The 18,863-nt window shown below is 45.4% G+C and overlaps 1 long non-coding RNA gene across 1 annotated transcript in view; it reads right to left on the reverse strand.

Moving 5' to 3' along the window:
* Positions 1–18,863, reverse strand: part of LOC311586513 — a 140,044-nt gene that overhangs the window by 22,037 nt on the left and 99,144 nt on the right. Inside the window, exon 2 of the long non-coding RNA XR_014775547.1 lies at positions 10,858–10,989. This is a non-coding gene — a long non-coding RNA (uncharacterized lncRNA). The remainder of the gene's footprint in view (positions 1–10,857; positions 10,990–18,863) is intronic.

Below are 18,863 nucleotides of genomic sequence, written 5' to 3' on the forward strand. Positions count from 1 at the left end.
TTACAACTTTGAATTAAAAAGTGAAGTAGAAAAGATTGAACATATCAAGAGTGTATTGTCAGTATTTTGAACCAGATAGTATATTAAGTGCTTTCTGTTACAGTTATGAGGTCTCCCCTGTAAAATATACATGTGTTGACTCATTAGTTCCAAATGTAGCAGTGTTCTGAGGACAGAAATTGAAGAAGTGATTGGATCATGAGGGCACTGACTTCATCAATGGCTTTAAGCATTCAATAGGTTCCTAATTTAATGGAATTATTGGGAGGTGGAATATTTTGGAAATGATATCTAGTTGGAAGGAGTGGATCACTAGGGTCATACACTAGGAGATGAATCTTGTTCCCATCCACTCCCCCTTTTTCTCCTCCTCCTCCTACCGCTCCTCCCTCTCCTCCTTCTTCTTCTATCCCTCTTTCCCTCATTCCTTCACTCCTTCTCTATTCCCTCCTCTCTCTGCTTACTGGGCACCACACAGTGAACAACTTTGCTTCTCCAGGACCATCTTCCAAGATGCTCTGTCTTACCACATCCCAGAAACAATGAAGCCAACTGACCCTCTGAACCATAAGTGAACCTTCCGCAACCATGAGCCAAAATAAAGTCTTCTCCCCTCCAAGTGGTTCACATTAGTTATTTTTATAGCAATGAAAATCTAGCTAACATACACCCTTTCATTATTACAATGACTTTGGAAGGTTAGTAACAAGTCCTTGATTTATAGGTAGCTGCAGTGCAGGCTTTGATTTTAAAAAAAGAACAACTACTTTATTTGGGGTTCCTTAATGCTTCTTCCTCCCTTCCAACCCACTGACCATAGGTAGAAGAGAAAAAAGGTTAGTAGGGACAGGGGATGTAGACCTTTTTAAACTCAGTTCCTTGGGGTGATTACACTCTTTGTCATCAAGATCCCGGCAGTTCAATAAAACAGCAAACAGCAGCAGTGGAAAGAATCAGTAGTAGCCTCCTCAAAATGTTCTCCAGAGCAGTTCTCTCTAGGAGCATCTTAAAGCTCTGTCTCTGTCTCTGTGTCTCTGTGTCTGTCTGTCTGTCTCTGTCTCTGTCTCTGTCTCTGTCTCTGTCTCTGTCTCTGTCTCTCTCTCTCTCTCTCTCTCTCTCTCTCTCTCTCTCTCTCTCTCTCTCTGCTTCTATTTATACCCTCTCAGAGTCTACACGAGTTTGTTTTCCAGCTGGCAGAGAATACACTGCCCCCACCCCCCACCCCCACCCGGCACTAGGCAGTTTCTAGCTGACAAAGATAATACACCCTCTCAGGAAGCTGTTATCATCTGTGGACAAACTGAAGGCAGTTTCACATGCCACACTTGGGATCAAAACCAACACATATTTACATAACATACCGAAACTTCCACTACAGCCTAGACATTTGAATGTAAAATATCTTCAAAGGATTTGGTTCCCAGTTAGCGGCACTGTTTGGGAAGGTTTTAAAACTTTCTTCCTTTAGCTGGAGAAGTAGATCACTAGGAACAAGCTTTGAGACTTTTTATATCTTTACCCCACTTCCTGTTGGCTCTCTGCTTTCTGAGTGCGCATGACTGCAACCAGCCAGCTTCCCATTCCTGTTGCCATGACTTTCCCACCATGACAGACTTCATCCTCCAGGGAATATAGCACTTAAGCCTTTCTTCCTTAAGTTCCTTTAGTTGGTATACTTTATCACAGCAACAGAAAAGTTTCTAAGAGAGCAGTGAAAGATATTTCATTTGAAAAGATGAACTAACTTGCTGGAGGCTCCATAACAGGGGAAGATTAAGTGTAAATGTGAACGTATCCTCCACTGGCTCAAAGGCCTGTTTTGGAAGTGCTCTCAATGTTGAGGTAGATATATTAAGACACCTCATAAGTTACATTGTCAAATACCTCTTCCACCTAGGTCTATAAAAGTTAGAGAAATGATTAGCTAGGCATGAAGAGGAAAATAAATGAATGCTGTGTACAAAGTGAAGTGCAGAGAGGTGTGGAGGAAAAGAATTTGATATACATGAGAGTTTTGATAAAAGGCTGGTGAGATCTCATTACTTAATGGCATTATCTGTCATTATGGATACTTCACAGTCCCAAATTTCATATTTATTTGTGGCTTAAAAAACCCACAGAGAGCCCTTCTGGTATGAAAGTCATGCTGACAAAACAAGATTGATTGGTTCGTAATTATCTATCATCGCAGCATGATTGCAAGCAAACGAAATGTATTTTCTGGGCCTGGAGAGGTGGTTCAGTGGTGAGAGCATTTGCTTCTCTTTCAGAGGAGCTGAGTTCAGTTGCCAAGACCTTCAAGGAGTGGTTTACAAATATATATAACTCCATCTCCCAGGCATTTACACCCTCTTCTGGACTCATGTGTACATACCGATACATAGACATACACAAATGCACATAAGTAAAAATAAAAATAATATTTTGTATTAAAAATGAAAGAATTTTTGGTTTTTCCAGATCATTATCATCATCAGTAGTAGTAGTGGTAGTAGTAGAAGAAGAGGAAGACGAAGAAGAAGAAGAAGAAGAAGAAGAAGAAGGAGGAGGAGGAGGAGGAGGAGGAGGAAGAAGAAGAAGAAGAAGAAGAAGAAGAAGAAGAAGAAGAAGAAAAAGAAGAAGAAGGAGGATGAGGAAGAAGAAGAAGAAGAAGAAGAAGAAGAAGAAGAAGAAAAAGAAGAAGAAGGAGGATGAGGAAGAAGAAGAAGAAGAAGAAGAAGAAAAAGAAGAAGAAGAAGAGCTTACTACTGAGAGACACAAAGACTTTCTGGTTAACTCCAAGCTTCAGTGAAAACCTGTGAAGCAATGCAATGAAATGACGAAATGGGTAAGTGTCGTAGTTACCTTTGCTGCTGCTGTGATAAAATATCCAGACAAAAGCAACTCAAGGTTCAGTAGCCCACAGTCCCATCATGCCAAGGAAGTCAAGGCAGCTGGTTGTATTGCATCCACAATGAACAATCAGAAGAGGGTTCAATGCTTGTGCTCAGATCCATTCTTCCTTTTATACAGTCTAGGATGGCAAGCCTAGGAATGGTACCACCCACAATGGGTGGGTCTTCTCACGCCAGTTAAGGAAATCATGATAATTCTCTACACGTATGCACAAAAGCTAACCTAGATGATCCCTCACAGTTGTGCCCACAGGCTTTTCTTCTAGGTGATCCTATCAAGTTGACAGTTAATACTAATCACCATAGCGGGTTACTTCACATAGCCCCGCCCCCCCTCCAGTGCTGACTGCCCTGTGCAGATAATTAGCAAAGATGAAAGTAGGGACTCCAGAATGAGTGTTGCTACGATCAAAGACCTGACAAAAGAAACTCAAAGAAGAGCTTGCTTTGGCTCAGTTAAAGGTTACTCCAATCTGAGGCTGTTCACATTGCAACCACAGTCAGGAAGCAGAGAGAGAGAGAGACAGAGACAGAGACAGAGACAGAGACAGAGACAGAGAGACAGAGAGAGACAGAGAGAGACAAAGAGAGACAGAGAGACAGAGACAGAGAGACAGAGAGACAGAGAGAGACAGAGAGACAGAGACAGAGAGACAGAGAGAGACAGAGAGAGAGAGAGAGAGAGAGAGAGAGAGAGAGAGAGAGAGATCAATGCTGGTGCTCAGCTCACTGTCTCCTTTCTAGTCAACCCACAACCCCAGTGAGTGGGGTGCTGCCACCCACAGTTAAGGTAGGTCTTCCCACTTCAACCAAATCTGAAGAATCCTCCCTATCTGAGTGCAGCTCTGCCTTTTGTTGTGCAGCACAACCATACCAAATACTTCCCAAGCCCATCACCTAAGGAAGGGCCTCACACTCCTGATCCCAGGCCTCCTGCAACATGGCGGACTGTGCCCTGGATGGGCTCACAAGCCCGAATAAACCCTCCCTTAGGTTGCTTTTGTCAAGGGTTTTGAACTGATTACAGCAATGAGTGGGCATACAAGAAGACCAGAGAGTTCCTGGAACCCAAATAAGACAGGAGAGCTCCCCTCCCCTCACCCCTCAGATGTAAATGGTAAGCCAAAATATTCAAAATAAACTCTGGCACCAAACCTATGTCCTCGAGGTGAGAGCTGAGTTCACACAATTGAGCTAGACAAGACAGACAATATCTCCCTGAGTCCCAAGCAATCAAAAATGGAAGGAAGGGAGGGTCTTTGTGATAAAAAAAAAAAAAAAAAGTAAATAAATAAATAAAATAAAAACAGGGCTCAGTGAAAGGAAGAGAATAAAGAGTCCTCACGAGTCCGTCTGCCCTCCAGGCAGACTTGGGCTCTCAAATAATGCAGGCAGATATTGGGCTTAGAAAATTAGATACTGCTGAGAAGTTTGACAAGAGGAAAAGGCCAGGGTTTCTTTCATTGAGTCCTAAATAAACAAAGCTCAGAAAGCAGGCTCTCCTTCATTTGCAAATCCAATGTGTGCAAAACCACCAGCGGCCAGAGGTAGATTCTGTTACCTCTGACCCTCAGCCACTTTCAACCTAGATGATGATGATGACGATGATACCAGTCTTTGGGTTGCACTGCCTTGAACTGATCTGAACCCTCGCTGGGAGTCAAATGCGTGCTGAGAAGTCTCTTAGGGGCCAAGTCCTGTGTTAAACTCCCAAGGCAGATAAAAAAGGCAGCCAGACTTAGTTCTCTTTCAGAGCCCAGCGATATGTACCAGTTAGACGACTTTAAAAGTCTATAGATATTCTTGCACTACACAAATTGCAGAATCTCCTCCTTACTCCCATTTAAAAGGGACACCCAAGCCTAAAGAGCTAGCTCAGCAGTTGAGAGCACTTGCTGCTCATCCATAAGGCCTAAGTTGGCTTCCCAGCACCTGAGTTAGGCAGCTTACAATTGCCTGTCAGCGCAGGTCTTCCTTTTCATTCAGCTGCTGACCCCAGCCCAGGGAAGGCTGCCACTGACATTTATGGTCGGTGCTGCCACCTCCACCTAACACAGAAAAGGAGGACCTGAGCTGAGCACCAGCATCCATCTCTGCTTCTTGACTGTGGACATAACGTGACCAGCCATCCCTCGATCCTGACGCCGTGCCTCCCCCACCAAGATGGACTGTATCCTATCCAAAGACCATGTTGTCAAATCTGAGTCATAAAAGAAGAATAGACAGTCTGTCCTTTGTCCTAATGGTCGGAAGTTTTACCTAATAGGGTCCTTCCGTTCTGTGTTGGCTAATTTTACATGTCAACTTTGCTAGGATTATGGCCTCCAGCTTATTTTAAAAAAAAAAAGGCTTTGAATAGCAAAGCAAATGATTCTGGGTTTTGTGTGTAGATAGATGGACAGAAAGGTGGATGGGTGATGCATGGCTGGCAGTTAAGTGGAAGGGTAAAGGGAGGAAAGTTAATCAGGTTTCGTTTTTGCTGCTGTAATGAAATACAGCAACACTAACAGAAAACCGCTTAAGTGGGAAAGAGGTTTGCTTTGACTTCGGCCACCTTGTAGCCCACCGTTCTTCAGGAACCTAAAACGGCTGATGACACTGCGTTCACAGCCAAGAGCAGAGCGAAACAGATGCATGGATTCGTGCTCGGTTGCTTGTCCTGTGCTCACCTTGATTTCTCTACTCTTATACAGTGCAGGATCCCCTGCCTAGGGAATAACGCTGGCCACAGCGGCCCGGTCTTCTCACACCAATAAACTTAATTCAGGCACCTCCCCCACAGACACACCCACAGGGTACCCCAATGTAGATACTGGCTTCCCAGGTAATTCTACTTGTGCCATCTTATCAATTAAAACTAATTATAATAGATGGGTGGGTGGGAGGGGAATGGGAGGGTAGATGGATGAATGGATGGACAGACAGACAGACAGATGGATGAAGCAAAGTCAAGAGTCAAGAAGTTGCCAGACATAAATACAGAGGCAAACAAGGTTGTGCCTTAGCTCTCTCCTCATCTATGAGCCTGGGGCTCCATTCATAAAATTCTCCAAATGTGTATAATCCCCAGTAGGCACAGCACACACTGAGAACTTTCTTCCTGGTATTCTCCTCATATCTAATTCTGGTTACTCAACTCTTCTGAGTGATCCTCTTCAACTGTCACCCAGGTTCTAGCGTCATTGTGACATCTGGCCAAGGTCAGCCACTCTCAATAAGCACTGATCTCAATCTGCTATGAATTGGCATAGGCAGGCTCCTCTCTAGGTACCTAAGCGTAAAATTCAAGCTTCCAGGATGTGACTAGCCCCAGCTGCTGTCTGGTTGCCACTCAATGTTTTCCCCTCAGGTCCCTGCTACCAACAGTTGTCATAACAGCTCACGAGTTCAATGTTCATTACTTGCAGTTGTTAATAGAGACGCAAGTACAGATTATAAAAAGCACTCATAAAAATAGGATATGTTTGCTTATAGAATAAAGCACCCTTTGGAGAGGAGCACACAGCAGCCTGCAAAACGCCTGCTTGTAGAAATGTGGGCTGGGGAAGATGGCTCAGTGAATAAAGTGTTTGTTGTACAAGTGTGAGGACCAGAACTCAAATCCCTAGGACCCCTCAAATTGGATAATAGTAATAGTAGTCCTGTGGTGAGACAGGAGATGGAGAATCCCCAGATGCTCCTGGGCTAGTTAGCCTGAAGATGTACCTGCAAATAACACACCTGGTGTCAAATAAGAGGCCATCACCCAAGGTTGTCCTCTGGTCCCCACACTGTTGCATTCATTGCATGCATGTGTGCATGTGCGCCTGCGCCTGCGTGCGCTTGCCCTTGCGTGCACTTGCGTGCGCTTGCGCATGCACGTACGCGCGCACGCGCATACACCCCACCCGCACGCAATTAAGTCATACCCTCTAATCTGTGAATCACATTTTCCAGTGAGAACCAGCCAAGCTCAGTGAATCAGGCTGCTAAGAACCTGAGCAACTGCAGCCTTGCGGTGTGAATTAAATGGTCATTTCCACCTGTCACCGAATTCCCTTTCTTGGTGAGCAACAGCTCTATTCATCGGCGGAGACCTTGATGGACACAGTGTTTTCCTATCCACAATGAGGGACGCTTAGGAAAGCTTGAAGAGTGTGACAGGGGCACCGGGCTTGCCGGACGCTGCCTGAGCGGGTCACTGAATCTGACTATACTGCTATTCCATCCAAAATGTCTAGCTCTGTTTTTTCTTTTTCTTTTTTTATTTTTCCTCTTGCCCTCTCCCTAAAGAATGCTGTGATTACTTTACGCCAAACCGCTCAAGGATAATTCGTACTGTCAGGCAACCCTTGTGTTTGCCCATTATCCGACAGTTTGGGCCTCACTTCATATTCCGGAGTGGCGTGCTATAATGTAACACGATTTGAAATACTGTAAGGCAATAAGCAGAGTAACACAGTTTGACATCTTGAATCTCCGAGGAGACTTCCCTACACCGTCTACGGCGAATTTCCACTTCCCTCGTACCTGCGCCTTTGATATTATATTTGACTTCTGGAAGCATTATCTATTTTTAAATGCAATTACAAGAGGGAGGTGTTGGCAAAGAAAATTTCTCACGCTTGATAAGAACAGGGGTGGCACATCGGTCTTCAAACTGCACTGTCTAGAAGGACACCATGGAACCCCAACAGATAACATGGTGGGGATTTTTGAAAAGTCAGGACACATCCTCAGGCTCATGGTTAAACACTGCAAAATGTTTGCACACCCAGTAGGTGACCAAGCCATAACTACTTGTTGTACACCTACTATGTATAAGGCTCTAAGGGGAAACAGAGGATATGGCCAATGGTCCCCTCCTGATGGCTTAAGCAACATCACTGAAGAGGAGGCAGAAAGAATGTTAGAGGCCGCTGATGGTGTTGACTTGTGGACATGGCATGGCTACTCTACACATGACGTCACCGCAGTTGTGGTGCTGTGGTTATCCACATAAGGTCAGAACAACAGGATCAGTCAACATTCCAGCAGATGCACTAATTTTGGACTCAGTGGATTAAAAAAAATAGTAAGAATGAGGAAGAGATCTCGGATAGAAGGGAGATGTGCTGGGAATGCCTGAGAAATTGAAAAGGGGGAATTGTAAGGGTGCGTATGATCAAGACATACAGTTTACATGCATGAAAGTGACAAAGAATAAATAAAAGATATTGTATTTATAGGGATGGATCGATGACTCAGTGATTAAGAGCACTTACTGCTCGTGTGTCAGGCAGCTCACACTACCTAGAAATCCAGCTCCAGGGAACCTGTACTTCCTTCTGCACACACACACACACACACACACACACACACACACACACACACACACTCATGCACACTTTAAAATATAAGATAAAATGAACCTAAAAAAAAAAATAACGACAAGTGGCTGACATGTGCATTAGAATCAGAAAGGCTGCAATTGAACATGTTGATCGAATTTAAAATAAATATGATTCAAATCTTGCAGAATATTCTAGATCAAGTACCAAGTTTGATATCTCCACCTGACTTGTTGTTGTTGCTGCTGCTGCTTCTGTTATTTCTATATAGGGGTCAAAAGAATGGGGACGGGGCCAAATAGAGAATGGCTGTCTCAGGTTTAGCATCACAAAGTTTGGAAAAGCCAAGGAAATTTGCAGCATCAGCCCCAAGGTCCAGATTTGGCACGGAGCCTCCTCCAATGGAAAGATAAATCCTCCAAAACAAAGAAACCCCTGCCCTCCTTCCTCTTGCTCCCACTGTCTTTTCCCTTCATGGCAAACATTCGAGAGCAACGCTCCCCGTTGCCAGACAGATCGCTAGTTCCTGAATTATCTTTGAGAGATGCCTAAGAAGCTGAAGACTGTCTTCCCCTCTCCTTATCACAGGAACATGTCACTCTCAATCATAGGCACACGCTGATGCCAATCCTTGACTGGCTGGTTCTGCAGATGACAAGACTCTTCTCTTTTTACCTCTGAATGCTCTTAATTCGTTTCTAGACTTGTTATAAACGTCACCTCGTGGATTCAGTAAAAGTTGAGTATTTAGTGCATCCCCCCCTCCCCCGCCGTGTACGTACATGCCATTCACATGTGTGTAGATGTCATAGGACAACCTCACTGTTGGTCCTTGGCTTCCACTTTGTTTGACACAGGGTCTCTTACTGTTCTGGCTCATGAGCATCCAAGGATCCTTCTGTCTCTACCTTCTATCTTGCCATAGGGGCTACAGATGACCTGATCCAGCATCTAGATTTATGTGGGTTTTGGGAATCCAAGCTCAGGTTCACACACTTGTGCAGTAACCACTCTAACCACTTAGCCATCTCCCCAGCCCAAGCTAAGTATTCTCTATAAGCTTTAAACAAGTGATGGGACCTTTTATGGTTCCAACACATTAGCCACTTCACTGTCCACACTGAACAGTAAATGTGGCTCTTTGTAGGTGGGGTATTTGTGCACACCACGCAGAACAGGTGAGATCATCTCTCAGGATCCATGGGAGCTTTGATTCCAGTCCCTCTGGGTATATCAGAATCAAAGCATGTTTTAGTTCCAGTTGTAAAATGATGCAGCATTTGCATATAACCTGTATCCATACCTTGAACACATTTGGTAGCCTCTACGTCATCTGTAACATGTAATAAAATGCAAATGTCTGTTGTTATCCTAATAACAAGAATGACTCTCCACATCCTCAATAGAGATGCAATTGTGATTTTTCTGAATATCTCAACCTTTTGTGTGTTGAATCTGAGGTGCAGAATCCATATAGATGACAAATTGTTTCTATTGTCACTGAGAAAGAAATGGAACTTAATTACATGGACTTTTATGTCATCCAGTGTCACATAGTTAGCAAATAGAGTTACTGATCTAACCCAGGTAAGACTGACAACAAAGTCTGTTTTTATTTAAGCACTATTTGGTCTGGACCTGGTGACACAGGTCTCAGCTATTTAAGAGCCAGAGGCCAGAGAATCCAATGTTCAAAGCAAGCCCAGGCAATTTAATGAAACTTGGTCTCAAAAATAAAAGGTCGTTACATAGAGCTCAGGTTATAGATCAGTGAAAGAGCACCTGCCTACACACACACACACACACACACACACACACACACACACACACACACACACCACAGAGTGAAGGAGGACTCAGGGGTGCAACTCAGTGGTAGAGCACCTGGCTAGAATCCCTCAGTGAGGGGCTAGGATGTGGAACAGTGGTAGAGCACCTGCCTAGAATCCCCCAGTGAGGGGCTGGGGGCATGGCTCAGTGGTAGAGATCCTATCTAGAATCCCCCAGTGAGGGGCTGGGGTGTGGCTCAGTGGTGGAGCCCCTGCCTAGAATCCCCCAGTGAGGGGCTGGGGTGTGGCTCAGTGGTGGAGCCCCTGCCTAGAATCCCCCAGTGAGGGGCTGGGGTGTGGCTCAGTGGTAGAACAGCTGCCTAGAATCCCCCAGTGAGGGGCTGGGGTGTGGCTCAGTGGTAGAGCACCTGCCTAGAATCCCCCAGTGAGGGGCTGGGGTGTGGCTCAGTGGTGGAGCCCCTGCCTGGAATCCCCCAGTGAGAGGCTAGGTAGTGGCTTAGTGGTAGAGCACCTGCCTAGAATCCCCCAGTGAGGGGCTGGGATCATGACTCAGTGATTGAACATCTGCTTAGCCCAGCACAAGGACTTAAATCCAATCTCTAGTACAAGGGGAGGGAAATAAAAACGGAAAACCTATTCTCTGGCATGCCCTCAAAAGACAGAGTTCCCATCTGACTTAACTTTAATGCCTAATACCTAGGCTACAGTAGACAGTCAAAACACATGCTCTGTGATTGAAGGAGAGAGAATAGAAAACCATCAGACTTCCTACGGCTCAAGGGGAAAACCAGGAGGCTCCCTGGTAATTTGGCTGAAGTAACTATTCAGTCAACATTGAATCAAATGTGAATTGAATTGACTTACCTCAAGTAATAGAGCTAGATCCATCTCCCGAACTGAAGACAGAAAACTCCCTTCTATATGACTTCGCAACTTATCACTGTCAGGAAGGCTGAGCGGGAAGAGCTGGGGCTGAGCCGACTTACGCAGAAGAGTCTGGAAAATAATCAATTGAATTCAAAGTGCTATACATCATGGATGCTTAGAGACAGAAGAGACCTTGGAGAGATCATCTCCTTCTCCTTCTTCATTTCACAGAAGAAAACATTTCCAGCAAAGGATGCAGCTTCTGCCAGCATCACCCAGGGTAGGGGAATGTTAGGGCTGGAGTGACAAGGTCACCTTGTCCTATCTCTGACATGATAAAGATTGAGGTATCCTCATTTACACACCCCCAAAACCTTAAGAGAAGCCAGACACCCATACCTGGGTATATCTGTAACCCAGCATCCAAGAGGTGGAGGCAGGAGGATTTTGGATTTCAAGGTTGTTCTCAGATATATAGTAAATTCAAGGCCAGCCTGGGCTACATTTGCCCAGGCAAAGAGAAAATAATTAAATAGGAAATACCTTAGGAACTTATGTTATTCTAAAGACGCTGTGGGATTCTCATTCTGGATTTCATAGGAATTAACAGCCCCCTGACTAAACAGTCGGTTGCATGCAACAAATTCAATTCTCTTCCTATCTAGAAAGAGAACGCTTTCCAGGTCAGCCCTTGGAAGAATTGAGGAAAATAGTCTTTAGGGTCTGTTTCCATGTTCTGTGATTCAGGCGAGAAATCTAGCTGAAAATATCTGTATGGATGTTTATGGTCTACTTCCCTGGATTCTAACTGTGTGTGGAGGGAGGTGGAGGAGGGTACCTCCTATTAAAACAAGAGCCTTATCCTTGGTAAGCAAATGTTCTGTCTTTGAATCAAACCTCCAACCCTTCCCCCCCCCACCCACCCACTAGAGGATTATAAGCAGATGCTCTACCACTGAGCCATGCCCCTAGCTCCTCACTGGGGGATTCTAGGCAGTTGAGATCTAGAAAAAAAATAAGTAACAGTTAAAAAGCCAGAGTTTCCAAGTGTGGTGGTGTAGTCTTGTCACCTTGGATACTCAGGAGGCCAAGGCAGGAGGATGTTCGGCAGCTTTTGACACACTTGTGAAGGCACCTCCACCAAAAAGAAGAAAAGGAAAAAGAAAAAGAAAAAAGAAAAAAAGAAAGGAAGAAAGAAAAGAAAGAAAGAAAGAAAGAAAGAAAAATCCTTGCCGTTTAACAATCAGGCCCTGACTGCTGGAGCCTGACCTGGGGTCTTAGGCAGCCGTTTAAAGCCTAACTCCTAATGACCCATGAAGCCTTACTTACTTTGGTTTACTACCAAACAAGATAGTGAACAGTCAGCCTATTGACTCAGGTACAGGAGCCTCCACAAACCGCCCCTGTGAGAAGACTAAACAACCTCCCCATCATCTGCCATTAAAAACTCTCCCCGCTTCCTCATGCCCTCTGCTCTCTGAGAGCTTCTCTGCCACATTCCATCAAAGTGTATTTAATTAACTCTCTATCCCCTCCTCTTTATGCCTTCACATTAATTTTCAGTCCATGCATCGGTAGACTGTTACTGTTGACCAGGCACAGCAACCTTATCGGAGAATAAAAAATAAAGGACTGGGATGTGGCTTCCTGGTAAAGTACTGTCTAGAATTGTCCAGCGAGGGACTAGGGGTGTGGCTCAGTGGTGGCACACTTACCCAGAACTCCTTAGTGAAGGTTTAGGGATATTGCTTAGTGGTAGAATGACTGCCTAGAATCCCCCAGTGAGGGGCTGGGGTGTGGCTCCGTGGTAGAGGACCTACCTAGAATCCCCCAGTGAGGGGCTGGGGTGTGGCTCAGTGGTAGAGCACCTGCCTAGAATCTCCCAGTGAGGGGCTGGGGTGTGGCTCAGTGGTAGAGCACCTGCCTAGAATCCCCCAGTGAGGGGCTGGGGGTGTGGCTCAGTGGTAGAGCACCTGCCTAGAATCCCCCAGTGAGGGGCTGGGGTGTGGCTCAGTGGTAGAGCACCTGCCTAGAATCCCCCAGTGAGCAGCTGGGGTGTGGCTCAGTGGTAGAGCACCTGCCTAGAATCCCCCCAGAGAGGGGCTGGGGTGTGGCTCAGTGGTAGAGCCCCTGCCTAGAATCCCCCAGTGAGGGGTTGGGGTGTGGCTCAGTGGTAGAGCCCCTGCCTAGAATCCCCCAGTGAGGGGCCGAGGTGTGGCTCAGTGGTAGAGCGCCTGCCTAGACTCCTCTAGTAAAGGAGAGGAGGTGTGGTTCAGTGGTAGATCACTTGTCAAGTATGCTAGAGGCTCCTAGGTTCAATTCCCAATACAGGGGAAAGAGAGAGAGAAATAATCATGGAAAACGTCACAAAGAATCTGTAGCTCTGAAATGATGCAGAGACCAGAGTTTCCTGACCCTGATGGAATGCTCTGTCCTTTTTCTGTTCTTTTTCTGCCAATAGCATGTTTTCTGATTGCTTTCCACGAAGGGCTTCACTCTCACTCACTCCCTGAAGAACACACATCTATCTGAAGCAACCCCATCCTACAATGCCATCACTCAACACAGTAGCTCTGCAAAAGGGCGTGGTTTGGAAAGCTCCGTGGTGCTCCCAATTATTCTTCTTCTTGGATCCCTGGGATGTGGGCACCTGATCATCAAGAGCTATTCACTGGCCATCTCCTTTATGTGGGTGGGGATAATACAGATTTCATTCCTCAAATGCTTCTCTGCTCTCCCTTTTGAGCAGAGCCATCGATTTGCACGCATTTTCAAGGGCCTGCACAATAGGCGGAGAATTAAAATAACGGACGAAAAAAAACTAATAGAAAACAGGTGTGACTCTGAAACTTAGAGCGTGCGTTCTCCAGCCTTGGAGCTCTCTGGGAGAAAGCATATTTACCATACAATAACAGAGACAGCAGAGAAGAAAACAAATAGCATGCAATAGACAATAAAGTCTCAGGGAATGAATGCTGTTCCCCAGCTGGAGCCCAATTCAACATCTAGCTGTGTAACCAGATAAAACGAACACAACAAAGACTGCTATGTTAAGTTGGTTTTTTACTTTTTCCCTGTAGGGACTGGGAAGCGAAGATGCCAAGAGTATAAATTAATTTTTTTGTAAAACATTTTCTAAACAGTTTCTTAGGCTGGATCGTCTGGGTTGATGAATTGAATGCCAGGTCTGATGCTAAGTAGGTGTATCATGCGAGTTCACAAGGGAGAACCACCACTCAATAGCACAGCTGAGACCATATGGACATCTGAGGAAGACAGACAAACCTCCGAGGCCAGCTTCTGGACTCTGCTGACCTTCAGTGTTCAGAAAGATCTTGAAAATAGAAAGGGCTTTGTGAATGGTTCAGTTTTGCCATCCCAGTTTCCACAGGTGTCCTGAGGCTGAGTAAGTGCAGCCAGCTACCTCAGGCTGAGTGGCCGTCCTGTTTTTAGTGCCTCTTGCCTTCATGAGCAGAGCTCTGGGTCACACTGCCAAAGTAGGATAGTTCCACCCACCCTCGAGCCTTTGGACAGATGGATGGTAAAAAGCCCAGGGGAACTGAGGCGGGGTGAACTAAACACAGCTCATTTTCCCTTGAGGGTTGTTACAGCTTGAACCTGGTGTGGCCTTCAGTGGTCTGTGTGATGAAGGCTTTGTGTCCAGTGTGGTGATCTGGGGAAGTGGTGGTACCTTTAAGAGGAAAGGCCTAGTGGGAAGACCTGTAGTCATTGGGATGTATGTCCTTCCAAGGAATAATGTGGACCTCTTCTTTCTTCCTCCTTGGCCTTCTTTCCCTTTCCTTGGCCTTCCCTTCTTTTCCCTTCTTCTCCTCCCCCTTCTCCTCTTTATCCTTGTCTCCACCTGTCCTCTCCCTTCCTCATCCTCCTCATCCTCTCTCTTCTCCTCTTCCTTCCTGTTCTCTCCTCTCCTCCTCTCCCTTCTTCCCTCTCTCCTCTCCTTTTTTCCTCATCCCTTCTTCTCCCCCTTCCTCTCATCCTTTCCACTCCTCCTTCCTCCTCCCCCCACCTCCCTCCTCACTATTCTGAACACTAAGTGAATAAGGTGCTTTGCCAAGATGGTCCATTTGTCATGTGACTCTGTGGTCCAAAAGCAAAGAGGCATGTGATACACCCTCAGGGTGTAACTCAAAGGTAAATGCTTCCTAGTGTGCACAAGGCCTTGGGTTCCATCCCCAGCAGAAGGAAACACAAGAGAACAAAGCAGTGAAGCCATCCAAGCACTGAAGAAATCTTCCAAAGTTGTAAGGCAAAATTATTCTTATCTCCTTGATGGTTCCAGGTGTTTTGTCACTAAGCAGAGCTGACTAATGAAGAAGCTGACAGCCTAGAAAATCCAGGGCCAAGCAAAAAAGAGAGGAGAACTGGTCAGTTAGTGGAACAGAAACAAATGATGGCCAAGAAGGCCCTTCTCTCTCATGAGAGCTTCCCCCTCCTCCAAGGGATTTAGACAATAGCTCTTCAAACAGGAAGACTGCTGTCCATAAGAGCCCAAAGCTTGGAAGTCATCTAATCCAACTTTCTATGGAAGGCAGCACCCAAAACAGTTGTGTGTCTTGAAAGGTATAAGGAACTTACGTAAAATGCACATTTCCAGGGCCAGAGCAATGACTCAGCAGGTATGTGTTTGTGCAGCTCTTACACTTGGCCTGGGTTCAGTCCATATTGGCTGGCTCAGAGCTACCTGTAACATCAGCTCCTGGGGTTACTATGCCCTCTTCTGGCCACCAAGGGTACCTGTACTCACATGCATATATTTCACACAAAAACAAATATACATCAATTCTTCAATTAAAATTTAATTCAATTGGACAGGTAGTGGTGACAGTCACCTTTAATCCCGTCACTTGGGAGGCCAAGGCAGGTGGATTTCTGTAAGTTTGAGGCCAGCATGGTCTACAGAGTGAGTTTAAGAGCAGCCAGGGGCTACACAGTGAAACCCTGCGTCTTGAAAAAAAAAAAACATTAATTTAATTTAATAAACATATGCATCCCTGAGCCTCACTCTGATTCATTGAAGCTAAGTGTAAGATCAAGAATTTCTTTTCTTTATAAACTCTCAGACAACTCAAATGTTGTCTCTCAGCTGCATATGTACTACTAATGCTCCAAAAGCCTCTAAGAGTATGATTTGCACTTCCAACCAGACAGCCATCCTTGAGACAAATTGGGGTATTAAAAAGGATTCTCTGGGTCTACAAGATGGCTCAGCAGATGAAGACACTTGCCATCAACTCTGATGACCTGAGTTCCATCCCCAGGACCCACATGGTACAAGGAGAGAACTAAGTCCCAAACATTGTCCTCTGACCTTCACATGTGTGTCTTCAATGAACATGCACATGTATATGCATAAGTACATACATACATACTTGCATACATACATACATAATTAATTAATTGATTAAAAGAACCTGACAGCCTGTCTACCCATTGGCACCTACTCCGCATTCTACAACAATCTTTCTTCCCACAACATTGACGTATGATTACAAGACACCCCGGGCCCCTTGTCTCGAGATTTCTATCCTCTTTTGAGTGTCTTTCGGTGACTCCCTAACTTGTTCATAACAAAGTTAAAACTCACAAATGTGTGAACCCCACCATAACCAGCCTTACTCCTGCCTCTCTCATCAGTTTTTATTTGGGGAGATGTGCTAGTGACAGAACTCTAGAGCTTGGCACATGCTAAGCAGGCGGCCTGGCTGCAAGGGATACTCCTAGATCCTCACTGCAGGATTCTAGGCAAGGGCTCTACAGCTGAACCTTGTCTCTACTGTTGAACCATGCTCCAAACTCCTCATGTCCTCCCCAAACCAGAGGGAAAAAAAAGCTTAATTCAAGGAAACAGACACAGTGGATTCAGAGGAGCTAAGGACCACACTGGAGAAGAGGATGTCCTATAGGGAAAGGGTTATTTTTCTTAGAGCCCTCCAAAGAAGCCCTAAAGCCAAGTAACCTTTGGCTCTGGAGTATCATCAATCTTGGTTTCAATTTCCAAGTCAGCTACACAAAACCTGGTAATCACCCATTAATATAGAAATTTTGGGGATGTCTTTGAAAGCAGAAGATCCTTTCTCAGCTTGTGGTAAGTTTATTTCAGGGGTTATGGTGCCAGATTTAGTTACACAAAACTGTCATTGAACCACTGAGTGGATTCCAAGGTCCTCCTCGCTCCCCAAATTCAAAGACTGAAATTCACTGGCCACAGAGGCTGAGTTATACAAAGTATCTTGTTATGGGAATTTTAGAGAAATAAAGGAAACCCACACTCCTCTTGTACAGAATAAGGGGGTCCAAGGAAACAAGCTAACACTGAGGGCCATTGCCTTGGAGTTAGTAAAGCTTTACCACGAGGAGGCAAGGACCGGGTGCTGAACTGGTCAGTCCAGTTCCTATTCTCAGGGTGCTCAATTAGAGGTCTCTTGGTTACAGTCACATCCCCATACATGGTTTCTAGAGAAGGGGGTCTCATTAAGGAGAAAGGAGAAGAGGAAAAACTAGCGCCCCGCCCACCCCCGCACCCCTACCCATGTTGGTTAGTTTCATTCCAGCTTGATGTAATAGAATCCATTTTGGAAGGGGAACTCACAATTGAGAAAATATCTCCATGAGATTGGCCTCTAGGCAAGTCTGTGGGGCGATGGCCTTGATGGGTGATTGATGGGGAAGGGAGCCCAGACCACTTGTGGGCAGTGCCACCCATGGGCAGGTGGTCCTGGATTGTATAGAAAAGCAGGCTGAGCAATCCATGAAGAATGAACCAGTAAACATGCCCTCTGTTTCCATCCCTGATTCCTGAGATCCTGCCCTGACTTTCCTATGTTGCTTTTTGGTCTTTTGGTCATGGAGTTTTATCACAGCAGTTAAGATGCCACTCCACACTCTTTTGGTGTCCCTAGCCACTGGCCTGAACAGAACCAAGGGCATTTTCTGCTTTGGGCCAAGGGCAAGAATTAGAACTGTCCACTGGGGGAGCCTTGGCTCCTAAATCTATCTCATCAGTTTTCCAAGGCGCATGCTTGGTGTATAGCTTCCAACTACCTCTCATTTAGGTCACGCACACAAAGGTCATGGACTCATGGTCACACACAGCCAACATCCTGATCATAAACAAAGCTGAAGCTCCAAGAGCCCGGCTATTTCTACACTCTGTGGATGCCCTGTGGGCCATGCTGACCTTGAACTCCTGCTTCCTGCCAGTTGAGGATCACACCATGTTTCCCCTTAGTCCAGTTCTGTTTCCTTTCTCTTCTTCCCATAAGGGACCCCTAATAAACAAGTTGCACCCCATCTTTGTCTCAGTGTGTGCTTCTTCACATCTAAGCCAGATGCACCATAGGCTCTTGACTGTAAATCCGTTTTTTTTTCCTACTCTCTAAGAATCACAGCCAAGCCTTTTGAAAGCCCGAAGAACAGGCCCTCAACATATCTTTGCCTGAGGCAAAGCAGGGCAGAAGATCACAAGGTTTCTATTAGACCAAAATCTCTCCAAGGTAAGCGCTGTGTGCAGGCGTCTAAGACCCTGAGTTGCCGCAATTTATATTTAATGTGCAAACACTCTGCCTGTAGAGGCTGGATCAAGACATTTATCTTGGAAAGAAAAGAGAAAACGTTAGATCACAATATACTGATATTCAAGAGGAGGAGGAGAAAGGAGGGAAGGAAATACACAGGCATGTGAATGTGTGTGTGCGCGCACACACACACACACACACACATGCACACACACACAGAGCTGGGAAGATAGCTCAGCCAATAAAGTCCTTGTTGTACATTCAAGAGGAGATGAGGGCTACCAACTGAATCCACCCGAGAAAAGCCCTGAGAATGGTGTATCATTATAACCCCACAACTAAGATTGTCCTCTGCCCCCCATACACATGCACAAATCTATGTGCACCTGAGTATGCATGTAAGTATACACACACACACAGGCAAAGAATAAAAAAGAAATCTCTTGCTACCAGCTATATATAGATATT

The sequence above is a fragment of the Acomys minous genome (genome assembly GCF_964271855.1).
Source record: "Acomys minous genome assembly, chromosome: 16".
Classification (NCBI taxonomy): domain Eukaryota; kingdom Metazoa; phylum Chordata; class Mammalia; order Rodentia; family Muridae; genus Acomys; species Acomys minous.